The sequence below is a fragment of the Rhinolophus sinicus genome, linkage group LG02 (genome assembly GCF_036562045.2).
Source record: "Rhinolophus sinicus isolate RSC01 linkage group LG02, ASM3656204v1, whole genome shotgun sequence".
Taxonomy (NCBI): domain Eukaryota; kingdom Metazoa; phylum Chordata; class Mammalia; order Chiroptera; family Rhinolophidae; genus Rhinolophus; species Rhinolophus sinicus.
The window spans coordinates 63,926,634-63,942,580 of NC_133752.1; positions in this window are offsets into that span (position 1 = coordinate 63,926,634).

Sequence of the window (15,947 nt, forward strand, 5' to 3'; positions counted from 1 at the left end):
TTGCACCTAATAGTGATGAGGTATAACAATTTAGTGAATGAATGAACATTATTTTTTGGTATTATCAACCATGTTAGTTAGATTATAAAAATAAAAATGGTTCTAGAGATAGACAACCAATATTGAAATGTATTTCATTAAAGAGAACCACAATCTGAATATGTTAATTATTTCTTCTAAACCCTCCACTAAGAAATTTGAAAATCTAATGAGCATTTATTGCTAACAAGATACTAGAGATCATCTACTTTAAAACAATAACTTCTCCAAATAAAGATATTAAGACTCAGAATATTTAGGAAAGTGCTTAAAGATACATGGGTAAAACATGGCCAAATCAGAATTGCCAGATAGATCTTCTATCTTTAAACTTCAAGACAAACGTAATGAAGCCAAAGCTGGTTAAAATGAATGCATTAGAAAACGGCTGCTAAAGGTAGAAACTGCTGATAGGAATAAAGATTAATTGCTAAGAATAAAATATTAGCAATATGAACTATCACAGAATTAAAAATCAAGTTTAGTAATAGGGACAAAGGCATAAATACCACCATACTATCCAATGGCTACATTATAATAAGACATGATTAATTATTTTCAATGCACTCATTAAGAAGAAATTAAGTTATTCAGATTTTTTTGTAGTATTTCAACTAAATATATTTATAACAAATAATGACCTGAATATTGAAACAAAAAGATTCAGTTAACTGGAGAAATATACTTAATTTGAATACCTCATTTTATTTTGGAAACAGATAGCATGACCTGTTAATTTATCTTCCAAAATGGCACTTTTGTGAAAGTGAAAAGGGGATTCTAGTAATAATTATTCAGGAACAACAGGCATAATCTAAGGTTATCCCAGGCCAAACAGGACATACCATATTTTCCCGAAAATAAGACCGGGTCTTATATTAATTTTTGCTCCAAAAGGTGAATTAGGACGTATTTTCAGGGGATGTTGTATTTTTTCATGTACAACAATCTACGTTTATTCAAATACAGTCACATCATCTTCTTCTGGAACATCGTCATAGCATACTAAATGCATCTGTCTGGCTGACGATCTTAACTGGGGCTTTTTTTGGGGTAAGTCTTATTTTCAGGGAAACAAGGTATATTCACCCAAATAATACATAAGTAATTTCTATATATTTTAAAGATGCATAAGTTTTACACATAAACATCTCCATATTTTTAATTAATGAGAGAAAGGCAGATTTTGTTTTCTTAGTTGGAAATTTGTTTTAACATTTTTATATTTTGTTTAGATGGAGATAAACATCACCCTTGATATAAATCAATCATTTTGTTTGGGAAAGTATATTTCAATAAAATATGTTTATATGAAACCAAAACCAAAATTCTATCCCTCTATGTAAAATCTGAAATATTGAAAAACTCCTTTGTATAATGTTATATAAGAATTTTCATATTAAATATCCATAACAAAACATTTTTGCAAGAATTATTAGATTGATTTATTGGTTGTTTAACCAATTCTGAGAATTTTGGGGTAGTAATAGTTGCTGATATAATACATTTTAGGTGTCATTCAGTGATTCCAAGAGACAAATATTGGGAATTTAATAGAGATGACACATATATATGCATACAATCTCTGTGTTATGCTCTCACACTGTCCTCACCAAATGATGTGTTTGTAAAATAAGAAGCCCTTTTTTTTTCCAACATGCACATGTAGGCATGAGTAAGCCCACTTTACAATCAGCCTAAGAGACTGAAAAAACTCTATGTGAGTTTGGAAAAGAAACTTTGGGCCTGTCAGGGAAGTCAAAGTATCCTATGAGAATTGTCCATTGATTGGCTTTTGGGACCATCTCTCTTTATGGTCAAGATGTTACACAGCACCCCATCAGACTGAGCCTGTGGAAACAAACCCTGACCAAAGTAATAGAACACTAAGGGCTCCTGGACCCTAGAAAAAATTGTGAATGATTTGGTCATTTTAATTTATCTCATTAAGGAGCACTTGAACAATTTATCACACGATACTGTCTAGAGAAATTTTGACTCTTTAGATGCAACTACATGGAATCTGACAGAAATTGCAAATTCACTAAGTTAACAGGGTGTCAGAGTGCTTCACAGGATAGCAAAGGAGCTGAGCTTATGTTTGTGTTAGCATTTTTATTTCATAAACATATGTAAGTACATGCAATTGCACATACTGCTTCAATGCAAAAGAGAATAGATATCATGGAAGAAATGTAAAGACATTGATATAAATCTTCAGGACATGGAAAGATTTCTAAATTGTAAGATCATGGTTCATTTTGAAGATAAAATTTAATTTGAACTTAAATGATAAATAAGGATTGAAAATATGGCAGTGGGGTGGAAGGTGGGGATACTGCAGATAACATTGTCTAATATACTTATTCTCTTCTTTGCTTAATATGAGGGACTATCTTTTTCTTGGAGCAGAGGGCAATGACAGACATCATTTCAAATATTTAGCTCCCCAAAAGCCCTTATAATAATGATTGCATATAGGAAGTAGTTTAGAATAGACTTCGGGGAATTTTATTAGATAGGGTTTCTGGAAAAGCTATTATTTTATTGGTAAAAAAAAAAAGACAAACTCAACTAGCAAGTCCATTTTGTCTATTTCAGAAATCAGTACTACATTAGAATAAATACATAAATCCAAGATCAGAGTACACTACATTTTGTTCTATACTGAATTCGTATGTGTTGCAGTAGTAACATGGACATGATAGCTATTTTAGATAGAAAACTGTTTGGCAACCACTGTTCATAGTCCTGTCTCTACATATATATATATATGGATTAATGTTCTTAAAAGAAAATAAGATATTTAGTTTCTGATTATTGTAAATCTGTACTTCCCAAAATAAGTGATTGGTCAATCAGTAAGCATTGTCTTTACTTTAATTTTTGTTCCTTTATATTTACTTAAAAAATGTGAAAGCAATGTGATAGAAAGTCTATTTGGAGAAAAATAAATTAAGATTCTGAAACAGAAATTGAAATTGCTGGTAGCTGCCCATATAATACACTTTCTAACTATGGAACTATGGAGGAACTTCCATCACACTAATTCTTCACTTTACCAGGGTGGCTCATATCTGAACTATGTAGACATGACCCAGAAGAAGGTACTTCCTGACAGAACACATTTCTCCTCTACTCTGTCAGTCCAGATGGAGAATATCATCTACTTATCCTTGAATATGTCTGCAGAGTGATTATATCTTTTTATGGTATCATTTTCCTTTCACTTCTTCTGTTCAGATGACAGCTCTGGATATGCATTTCAATTGAAAAATAATAAAAATAGCATTAAAACGTATAGGTAAGAATATCATGTTCAATGCTAATACTAAGTGAATTTCACTAAATGGTTTCAGCTCATGTTCATCAAATTTTAAAAGGAACTGATTGTATTTATACAGCAATGAATTTTCCCTAAGAAGATAAACCAAATACAGATAAGAGATTATAAACTGGTAATCAGAAAATATCTACTCAGAAAACTATTCTCAAATTATCAAGGAAAATAGTCTACTTGTTGAAGTTAAATACTCGTACTTACTACTCATGACTTAATAAGTGTTATTAACTAAATAAATGTGAGATTCAACATTTAAGTTAGTGAAGTATTTTAAAACAAAAAGCATTTTAAAACAAAAAAGTGTATTTTGATGTTGCCTCACAAAATACTAGAAACAGCGTATTTTCTGTGTTGTGAAAAACTATCCTATTTAAACAATATAAATATTACAAAAATATTCCATCCCTTGCTATTGGTGCAATAATTTAATAGATTGGAACAATTGATGCAATAGGTATAATAGATTAATAGTTTCTATACACAAAACCAATACTGAGACTTTTTTTTTCTTCAGAATACAAGCAGGAGTAAGGCTGGTTGAATAATACTATGTATTTTTGATGATCAATGAAGTGTACTCTTCAGGGTCATGGTCACATAATCTCAAATGACAGGAAAAAAAGAAATTATATGGAAAAATTAAAAATATGCATATCTCTATGGTGTTATATTGCTCTTTTTAATACCTTTTAAATATATATTATACCATCTGAGATTCAGTTTCTCTCATATTTTTATTTATTCTCTGAATGTGGTATAAAATTTATATTTTTACTTTATCTATTCCCTAAATGCAAGTCTAAGTTCACCTGTGCCTTTAATTTCAGCTTCTCTTTTATCATCACTGACTGTATTAAGATCATTTGCTTTCTGGTTATACTAAACAATCCATTACAGAGGCAAGTGTAGCCATAAACTAATTATTACATACCTTGAATCTAACTATCTGAGGACTAGCATGGTATATTAGAGACATGATAATGCTTGGAGTTAGATGACTCAATTTTGTATCTTTTATAGCCTTATTGTCATGTTCTAGCAATATGATTTGGGCATGTCACTTAAGCTTCCCAAGCCCCAGATGTGTCAACTGATAAACGCCTTGCTCAATGGGTTAGTGTCAATATTATAACAGATAGCATATGTCTAAGGGCTTAGCATAGTGATTGATTCATTGAATTTTTTCATTGATTCATTACCTGCATAAATTACTGTGACTCACATTGGGAAGTGTTATTTACTCAAGCTCCTTCCTACACATACACAGTTTTAGATGGTAAATAACAGCATTAGCTTCTATTTTACCATAGTACAGGTAAACAAACTATATCATCAAGATATGTAGGCTTTGTTTTTAGACAATTTTCTCTTTTTCTCACTTCAAATAATCTATTTTTCATAGTCACATATGATAGAAATGAAAACAATGCATAGTTCAAGGACTTTTTTTTTTTTTTTTTTTTTTTTTAGGTTTCCAGTATTTTAAAAGGGGAAACTCTTTCCTATTTAGACCAGGTGGGCTTAACAGCCAAGCAATGCATTCATAAGAAATACTAGTATTAGTCATAAGAATATCATTATAATAAAAATTTCTAGTAGCATCAGAAAAAAAAGTGTGATTATTGGAAAAAGAAATGATTTTCAAAAACCATCAGGCATACAGAGAATACCATGCTATACAGTTATTTTACTATTAGAAATTAAATTTAAACAATAGAAATAAATCCACAAATATGAAAACATTGTCATTAAAGACTAACATTAGCAAATACAATTGATTAAAATGTCTCATCATGAATATAAAGTGCATTTAGCTTGAATTCTATGCCTGATTGCTTAAAATAGACCATAGAAAAGTAATGTTGAAACCAGATTTTAGAGAAATCTCACTTAATCCATGGCAGTTGAAGAAAAAAGAAATTCAAGTAATTTTCTATTATTGCAGAAATATTATAGGATATTAATTTATAATCAAGTTCATAAGAGTTTCACTTAGTTGAATTAACTTAGGTTGGGTACAAAAATGTTCAATTCATTTAGAGAAGATACACTGAAAATGATTATTACACTTGTTTCAAATTTATAAATATATCTGTGATAGTTTAAAGTGATGCATTAATAAATTGATATGCTGAGAAATAGTTAATTCTACTTTAAAACACTTCTTGGTCTTATTCTTAATCCAGACATATGCAAAGTGAAATTATTTTCTTAATCTTCAACAAACAGATTTAAAAATAAAAATGGTTGTTTTCATTTATATTGGGAGAAACAAACTACAAGTGCAGATTTTATTTAAAAATAATGTCATTTACACTTATAAAAAAGAGAAAGAAAAATAGTGTCACCATCTCAGAGAGGAGAAAAGCAACATTTCATTGCTATGATGCTAAACGGTACATATGCTTTCTTGGGTTTTAGATATAATTAACATCTTTCTCTTATAAGAATATTCATAATATGTAGTGACTTATGTTCTTAAAGCGTTTTCTATACTCAGTTATATAATATATAAATTAATCTTCAAGTTTGCAGTCTGACATTTTGGTTATAAATATTAACTTTTGTAGAAATATTTATACTTTCTGAAAAATGACAAATGCAAAAGATAATCATACCTGTTTAGTTATAAAGCCTTGTTTTGTGGTGCACTAAGGGTTCATATGCAATATATATTTTTCTACTATCTAGCTATACATGTAACTTTATAATTTTTTTAACACTTCATTTAAGCTTCAACATTCTGAGTTGGATTTATATTTTCCTACTCTTGGTAACACACATTTAATTGTAAATGTTGGGATTCTTGCCAATGCTGAGAACAATTAGGTTATTTAAACTAAGTGATAATTTTCTAATTAATTCAATTAAACACTCATTTAAATGTATTTGATCTGGGGAAGGATAATGTTAAAAATCTATAGTTGGACTTGTAATCTGGCTGTGTGCCTAGAAACACTGACCTGTGGTATTAAGTAATCACATGAGTAACTAGGAACAAATGGTAAGAAAAATTAAGGCTTTGTGTCTAAGAGCAAAAAGATTACACACTGAGTAGGAGAATTATAAATTTGTCTTAACTGAAGTTGTTTAAAAGTGTAACAGGTCTGTAAATACTATTGAGGCCAGATAGGTAACCTGTGAAATTGACAAGCTCTTCCAGGGTACAACTTGAGATGCCTCACTGGTTACACAGGTAACAAGTGACTGTATCCTGCACCTGCAGCTGGAGAAAAGCAAGAACTAGTTTCATCCAGCAAGGCTAATGCCTATGAGTAGTGACCTGACCTTTAGCTAATTTTACTGTTATTATGTCATTTGCACTGTGGTTACTACCAGCATGCATCTGATGTCATGACAGTTCCAGAAGAACCAAATAAGGAGAAAAAGCATGAAACAAGGGGAGGAGAAAAATGAACCACATCAATGGGATGGATAAAAACCCCTGATCTTGACTCCCTCTAGGCTACTTGTTCTCTGATTTTTGCCCACACTTTCCTCTCAACTGTGTACTTTCATTTTTCAATTAATCTTTTCACTTTCCTGCATCTGTGTCATGCTTGAATTCTTTCTTGCACGGAGACAAGAAGCTAGTCACTGCTGCTTTGGGTGTAGCCCTCTCTTGGACATACCCTTGAGCTGGAGCTCCAGGGACACTAAGACAGAAGAATTAAGATTTGGATGTTTTCTTGCAGAACAGAAATTTGTTGTACATCAGGTTCTTTGGGAATCAAACTTGAGTTAAATATTTACATATATGGGATTTATTGTGGTGAGTCCTTAGGGTTGACATCCACGAAGGAGTGAAGGGTGCTCTGCAGCTGGCATGACCCTACAGTGTTGTTCTGAACTTAGGGTAGGAAGCTAGACATTTTATTACTGTATCAGCCAGTCATTGGTGTGGATCATTCAGCCCAAAGCAATTTTTGGAGATTTCAACCAGGCATTGGCAGCAGCCAACATCTCCAGCAGCTAGGGGAACGCCTGCTGGGAATCTAGAAGGCATATAGTCTCTGAATACAAGTTATTAAAAGCCTATAGGAGACTTTGAACACAATGATAACTATTATCAGTTACTTGTGTTTTAAATCAAAACCTACTTTATCAACTTTCAAATTTAAAACCTAGTTTTTCTCAAGCATTATTCCATTTACCTTTACTGGTTTTATTTCAGTATGGCCAGATATTTAAGGAGGAAAACTTTTCCTCCTTACATAACAACATATCTAATAAATTCAGAAGGAAAAACAGAATATTAACATTTTACAACTTGCAAAGCAACAATAAATCTAAGCAATGATCAAAATTATACTAAGTGATTAGGTGAAAATTTGGTAAAACTTTTACAGTGGAGTGATTAGGCTGACATCACTCTATCCCCTGAACAATGTTTACATTAATAAAAGTGGAACAACTGACAATCGGTGCTTTATAATTTAATACAATATGAAGAACACAGAATCTTTATTCTTGTCCCAAAAAGTGGACAATAACTCTAATCAAACTTTGCTATAATTGACATTTTATAGGAAATGTAAATAGAGAAACCAAGTAAATGACAAAACAAAAAGACAATTGGCCAAACCAAATTTGAGTAAATCTATAAGGCAAATAACTTGGTATTTCCAAGTTAATGCTTTCCATATTAATGTGAAAAGATGTTTCACGCTTATTCTTCTAATAAAAGCATGTCTAAAAGAGTTTTTCACTAACTTTCTATAATATATTTTAAGAGTCTACACAGAAGTCTTAAACCACCTAATCTAAAAATTCATGCATTACCAAAAACACTTGACGTTTTCATGTTAAACTTGATGTGCTTTTAGCAACCACAGTCACAAATAAAAAGATAAGTGAAGAAGTACTTACTTTAACATCAAAAAAGAAATTGAAACAGCATAGCTTATTTTTACTGACATAATTTTTAAAGACCTGTAAAATATTCTTGCTTATGGATCAAACACTACACACTTATAAAAGTCGAGTGTTCCTAAGTCTTCAAAAACAGCACCATTACATAACATGTTGGATGGCAGACTTTAAAATCATCATAAATATAAGTTTCCATTTCCTATTTTCCTGTAGACTCTGTCCATTTGGAAAATAATTTTTGACCTATTACATAATAGATTCATAATCACAAATTTGAAACTATAATGGGAAAATAATTACAATGGATAAAATATATTGTTTGCATACTCAGAAACATACAAAATGCATTGTTTCTCAATGACAATTGCTATGGAAGTCCAAACAATGTTATCTTTTATTTTACTACATAGGTTGTCAAATACATTTCAACTTCTGCAACATCACTGACGATCATAATGCAGAAGAATATATGCCTCTTACTGAGAATAGATAGAGCAATACAGAAACTAGAAGGTGTTCTTCCTCTATTTATTGCCCTGTCTTTAAATTTATATTAGTTGGTAAAAGTCAAATTATGTTTTTTATACTAACTTTAGGGTACACAGAAATGTAACATTTTCTAAAAGAAAATTTTTCTAAGACATTTGTAGTTTAATCAGCATATGTATATATAGTGAGTATTATGTGTAGTTCTGTACATAAATAAAACGAATCAAAGGAGACAGTGACTTGGATAAGAACACATATATTGGGGATGCAAAAAAAACGTATACAAGTGGACACTTTAGTCAATGTTACTCAAGCAGTAGTTGGCCATATTCAGAAGTGTCTGGACACTCATGGTAACGACTTTGAGCACCTCTTGTAATTGCAGAAATCAAAAGTGAGTTGTAGTCATCTTTTGTTATCAGTATATTTTGAGTATTACAATTTTAATACAGTTTTCATTTCTTAAAGTGTGTATGCATTTTTGGCACCTTCTGTGTATTACTATATTTTATAAATATATTTATGATGTGAAATTTGTTCAACACATTTAAAACATTTCAAGAAATATTCAATGTCAATTCATGAGAAGATTGATCTTTGCAGGTAATCTTGTATTATAGAAGGAAAATATATGTGGATCTTTCTGAATTGTGCTTCAAATGTATGAATAATACAGAACAGTCAGAAATTGAACTTATGCAATGGAGATGCTGAGTCACAGCTAAAAAGTGATATATGAAACTATTAATGGTCCTCAGCAAGACTATCTCTTTTCCCTTGTGCCAATAACCCAAAAGATGAAACGTAACTCACTGTGAAGGACAAAAATAAATGTGTCAGATAAGATATGTTAGTCTTGAAAATGAGGGAAAAGTTCACTTTTTTGAATATCATATTAATAAAAATGATTAATTTCTCTCATCTCTTCCCTACCACATCTAGAACAGCAATTTCAGTGCATACAAATTCAGAGGTTTTGGGTAGTGGCAGTTATTTTTCTTCACATAATGAATTCATTGTTACTGAGTTATTCAGTTTTGGAGACACTAATGGTTCAACGAATTATGTTTTGTTTGCAAAATGGTATTTTCATCACAGAAAAAAACAGTGACAACCTAAATTCTTATTCATCATAGGTACTAAAAACAATAAAATGACAAAGTAACATCAACTCATTGTGTGACCTTGGAGGAAAACATTATTTTATAAAATAGACCTGATTTTCAGTTTCCAACTTTAAAGGAAATATGTACTTACATAAAATTAATCAGAAGTCTTATACAGCTAACTAAGATATACTAATGTTTTTCCTGGAGTGAAAAAGCTTTAACAATATATGTAAATGAGTTTAGGGTGGCTAAAGGTTGAAATTCTTGTTAGAGTAGAAAGTGTGGGAGACAGCCAAGTGAAATGGGGAGCTCTTCAAAAGGTGCAAAGATTTAAGTAACATTTTAATAATAATGTATATTCTTTACACTAATAATAAATGATAAAAATATTTAGTGTTCTTATGCAAGGCATCATGTTAAGCTATTTATTTATATTAATTCATCTCATCTTTCAATATCCCTATGAAGTAAGTACGATTATTATCCATGTTTTCCTGATAAGAAAATTGAGTCACAGTAAAGTGGTGTGACCTAAATCATATATCTAATAATCGATGGAGCCAGAATTCAAACCTAGGAAAACTAGTTCAAAATGCTGTGCTCTTCATCATTACACTGAACTCCATCTGCACAAAATTGGATGAAAGATAAATTATATTCAGAGAAGGAGGTAGATATGATAGAAGAAAAGGGTAGGAATTAACCTCTTTGGGGCCAGGATGGTCTATGGAAAAAAAGAGAAACAGAGTTAGGAGAGAGATCATACCAGCCTGTCCTAGCTTCCTCATTGGAATTCCAACAAGATACATTGGAAGCTCAGCAACACTGGGATCAGGGCAGGAGAGCACTAAGTGCATGGCTCCTTGCTTGTATCTTGTGGACATGCCAAGCTTTCTGGATGGAGACTCCTGCAGGGAAAAATCAGCCAGAGGGGCTGAAAATTCTGTCATATGGTGGAGGGAAATGGATACATCAATAAGACTGAGGCAGTAATACTGGCTTGCCAAAGAACTGTGTGAAACAAGAACAGGATTCAGAAATCCCCAAATCCCTGGTGAGGATATAAAGAGGAGCTATCAGAGTCTGGATCCAGCAAAAACCTTAATGCATAATGAATATGTCACATGTAGGGAAACCAAGAAGAAGACAATCATCAAGGCCACAGATTCCAGTGATGGGGTTTGATACAACACTCCAAAGGACTAGATGAGATGAGTCACAATGCAGAGCTCACCAGTCCAAGAGAGTGATTATATCAGCCATTTTGTAAGAGACTGAACTGATCAGAAGATACCATAGGGATTCATGGTCTTTGTCTCCCTCCACTGCCAGATGCCTAACTTTTGATTAAAAAAAAAAAAAAAATGCAGAGAAACAATGACTAAGTCTCAGTGATAAAGCTTTTATCTAAAAGAGATAAATTCATCAAGAAGAAACTACGTAAACTAGGAGGCACTAAGATCCCATTATTGCAAAGTTAAATAAATGTTTACTGTTTCCATGTTAGGAGTAGTCATATTTTGGTTCCTAAAAAGATTAGCATAGTTACCCGCATAGAGAAGTTGTATTTATTTTACACACCTGAGGGTAATGTGAATAACAGTTGCAGTCTTGATGCATATATGTCAAAAACCTTAAATATTAAAATAAACATTTAGGTAAAAAAATAATAATTTGGGGCAGTATGCTTAGCAACTTAAAAATAATTATTTTCCTCATCCTTCCAAAAGTTGATCTAAACAAACAACATTACCCTAAGACTTCAAATTTTGACATTTCAAATTATTTATTCTAGAAAATTAATAAGAATGGTTTCTGTATATTCCTGCCAGGATTATCAGCAACCACAAGAAATCATGATGATTTGGTTAAACCCTGTCTGAAAAGTGGTTATGTCTATTCCAAGCATAATTAAGAAACAAGTGTGTTTCTCATTTTCAGCCAAAGCAGGTACAAAGCACTACTGGGACTTCATGTGTAAAAATGTGTGTTCATTTCAGCACTTAGCAAGTAGGAAAGCACGTGAATAAGATATGATATGTATATAAGGTGCAATATTACAGTCAATTTGGGTTTATTATGTCTATATCTTTGTATATGTCATGCATCCATTAAGGGGGAAGACAAACATGATCTTAGTATTAAGTCTAGGCATGGAGTAGGCTTAATATTTAAGCATTGCGGGGCTAAGATAAGGCATGCTGTCAGGTGAGGTCTCACCAGTCCACAGAGAGGCATTCATGAGCCAGGAAACATCTGGACTCACTGCGGGTTTTTTCCAAGAAAAGGACACTGTGTTTTACATTTCTAATTACTTAAAGAACAAACATGAACACAGAAAATCAAGGTAGTTACATATTTACACGGGTTGTCTGGATAATCTTGTGGGGATTTGGGAGTATATGCAGCCCCTCCCTATTGGGGGAGAGAAAGTAACCTGATGTCACAAATAGGAGAGAGTACCCAGTTTTGTTTGATGGAAATCTCCTTTCATCTTCACCAAAACATTAAGATATCCCTGTATCTCTTACTTTAAATATAGACAGAAAAATACTACCTGCATTGTAATGATGATTAGAAATGATATTAGTGAATTCCATTCAGATAAAGGAAAGTTACAGTATCGCTTTCCTAATTAAAACAGAACAAACAAACAAACAAAAACTACCTCAAATTGCATTGAAGTTGAGTATCAACAATCTATACCCCTAGAAACATTCAAGCTATGATTTGATGTATGACTAAAAGTTGACTGTATAAAAAGAGAAGGAGAATGGAAAGAGTTTTCCTGGCATAGAGAGGAAGGACCCGTGGGCTAGGAAGAATACAGGTAATTCATTGATTTTTTACAGATCTAAAAGGGTCCCATAATTGATAAAATAGAGGTGAAGAGGTGGTAGAGATGTTAAAGACGGAACTGGAAAAGTAGGCAGAATGTGTAAGACTTTTTAAGGAATTTGAATTTATAGTAAGAACGATATGAAAGTTTTGAAGGGATATGACATGAAGATACTTATGTTCTAAAAAAATTATTCTCAACTTGGAGCCAAAGTTGAATCACAGAAATGTAAGAACATATATAGTCATAGGCAGGTGAGATTTAACTGTGTATTGACCTTGAGGGGAAGCTATGACAGTACAGAGATCTGGAAATTTTTGAGAGATACATTAAGAGGTAGTATATATGGAATCAATTGCATGTGGAGTTAGAGGGGGAAGTTTCTCAATTCTGAAAAAAGGAATTAATTAAAAAAAAAAAATGTTCAAGAGCTGTAAGTATTATGACAAGAAAGAAAAAAATGACAATTACTAACCAGACCACAAAATTGTGTTAGCCACTAATGTGATAGAATTTATCTACTTATGCAATATAAAACAATCAAGGCAAAGAATAAGGCTTCAATACCAAAAGAGGAACTTTAAAGTAACCAAGGCTACAGAAAATAAGACTGCTTCTGATGTAACATTTTACAGACGAGCTAAGGCAATGAGGAAAAAACCCTATTTCTGATTACAAAAGGAGGTACAAGACCCCGCAGCAATTATTCTGGAGTAAGATAGCCTGTTAGGATGACTTTTGAGACCTAGTTGGATTTGTTAATTTCTTACTTTTGAACAAACAATTAAAGATAAAGACATAGCAGAAGTCAAGCCATGGTTCAAACCCCACCAAAATATTAAAAATAACAATGGCAATAATACCTAGACAATAAGAATATATGGCTTTCAGAATATAAAAAATGAAAATGTAAATAATGGGAGTTAAAGGAATGGTAGGTAGGTGGTACAATTACATTCACGTTTGTCCACTGCATCAAGATAAGAGTCTGTATTTAAGTGTTAGTATGTTTTTGAGTGAAAGTCAGTCATTGTGGGTTAATTAGAGCCATGGAACTAGGCTGTGTTCCCTTTGCCTACTTTCCCTCTATCCACCTACCCTCTTAAAAAAACAAAACAAACTCCACACAACTCTCCTTTGATTCTATATTGCCCATTCTCTGCTAAACTTTACATCAAAATTTAGAAATATTTCTTTATCTTTTTCATTAAAATTTATTTCAACATCTTCTCTGTAAAATATACTTGAATCCACATTTTACCATTTCTTTTCACAAAATTTGAGGTTGTGTCGTTTTGTTTTGGTCAGCAATGGCCCTGGTTAAACTCATCATTGATTTTCTTGTTTGGATCTCCATGTCCTTTAGACTTCTGAATGTCAGGATGCCCTAGATATTTGTCACAAAATAGATTTTCTCTATTTTTTTTTTTATGATTTCATGAATAAAACATGAAAAGATGAATGCATTCAAAAATCAGCAAACAAGCTCAGTGGTAAATTACAATAACCCAGCATGTTGTGTTTCACGTGAGATGTATAATTTAATTGCTAACATAAACTGGTAAAACAAAAGCTATTATTATTTGTCTTTAATGTCTTCCAGTATCATTTGGTACTTGGTACTTGGTTCACACACATTAGAATGCTTAAATTCTGCCTTAGCCCAGTTATGAACATTTCTATATTCTCTAAGAAGATGTATCTACTAAAAGCAATGCCAATTTTAAGCAAGATACTTTTTTTTTTTTAATTAAATCTGGGATTATACTGTTAATGCAGGATTAAGTAAAAGTAAGAAAGCTCTCATAGGTTACAAGATGGCTGATGGACTAATGAAAACCAAAGAAATGTGAGGCAGGATCACTCCTACTTTTGCCCATGTGTAAAAATGAGGTGGATAAAAAAAGCAAGATGAATTAGCCTTGTCCTTCTCTTGTAGAGAAGTATGTGGAAAGGAAAGTCACCTGTGTGTTTAGTAATCTCTCTCTCTCTCTCTCTCATATTTGGTAATTCAGTAATTGTACTCAGCTCTAGCTGATTCCAGGTACTGGCTGTCTAAATCATTACATGAGAAAAATGGCACATATGCGTAAAATAAATATTTAAACATTTGAGAATAGAAAAAGTTCAAGATAGAGACATTGAGTGAAGAATAGGATCTAGAATAACTTTCTAAGGAATACAAAATTTAAGACCAGGTAGAAAGAGCAGAGGTGGAACAAGAGAATCAGAACAGTATTAGTGGTCTCAGATGTGAGAGAAATACCAAGTGCTCAGGAGAATGGGAAAAAAGATTTTGAAAAGAGTTATTAGTCATGGCAAATAACAAAAAGTCAAGTAAGACGAAGATTTAACATTTTTAGGGTATCAGTGTTTTTGTTTGTTTTTTTCATAAGAAATATGAAAAAAATGGCTATAAGTATTGGTTACACAAAACCTTATTAAATTTTTATTTGTATCCCCACATCCTCCAAACCCAAGTTAATATTATTGATTTGTCTAAAACAGTGCCAATATATGATACATTACTAAAATTATAATTATTTAATGTATTCATATTAGAATTCTTGTTAGCATTTTAATATATTTTATAGAAAAAATTTGAGAATCTATTCAATCAAAACTTAACAACCAACTATACTCTTGTACACTATTTCACAAAAATCTGTTTATTATTTAGTTTTCTTTGAAATTCCAATATAGAACTATTTGTTTCCTCACTGTATTACAATCTTAATCATGACAGTATAGCATTATCACCTCTCCCACTGATTATCTTTTTTTATTCAGGTTAAAATTATCACCTTATTATTCTGGAGTTTTTCTTAACCTTTTAATACACTTTACTGACTTTTATATATCTCATGCGTGTATGCACTGCCCCAATATGCTTATCAAAACCTGCTCTCTATATTAAAAAAAAAAACAACAACAACCAATAGAAACAGACATAGGAGATTCATTTACTGCCCAAAATAAATTTCCCCCAAAATGTTATGTCAGGAGAGGGTACAAAGGTATAGTGATCACCAGTTATGGTGGGCACTATTTAAAAAACTTTCATGGGAGCTATAGCTATCTTCTAATTATGTGATTCTATTCATTTATATTTATGTCATCTACATTAAAACGTCTTCTGAAAAAATTGTTTACTGCTAGAGTTTATAGCCATAATTATTGAGTCCTTAAGCTGTGCAGGTAAAAAAGCAAAGAAATGAACAGAAAGTGAATGAAAGTTATAATGAAGCTTTCAATG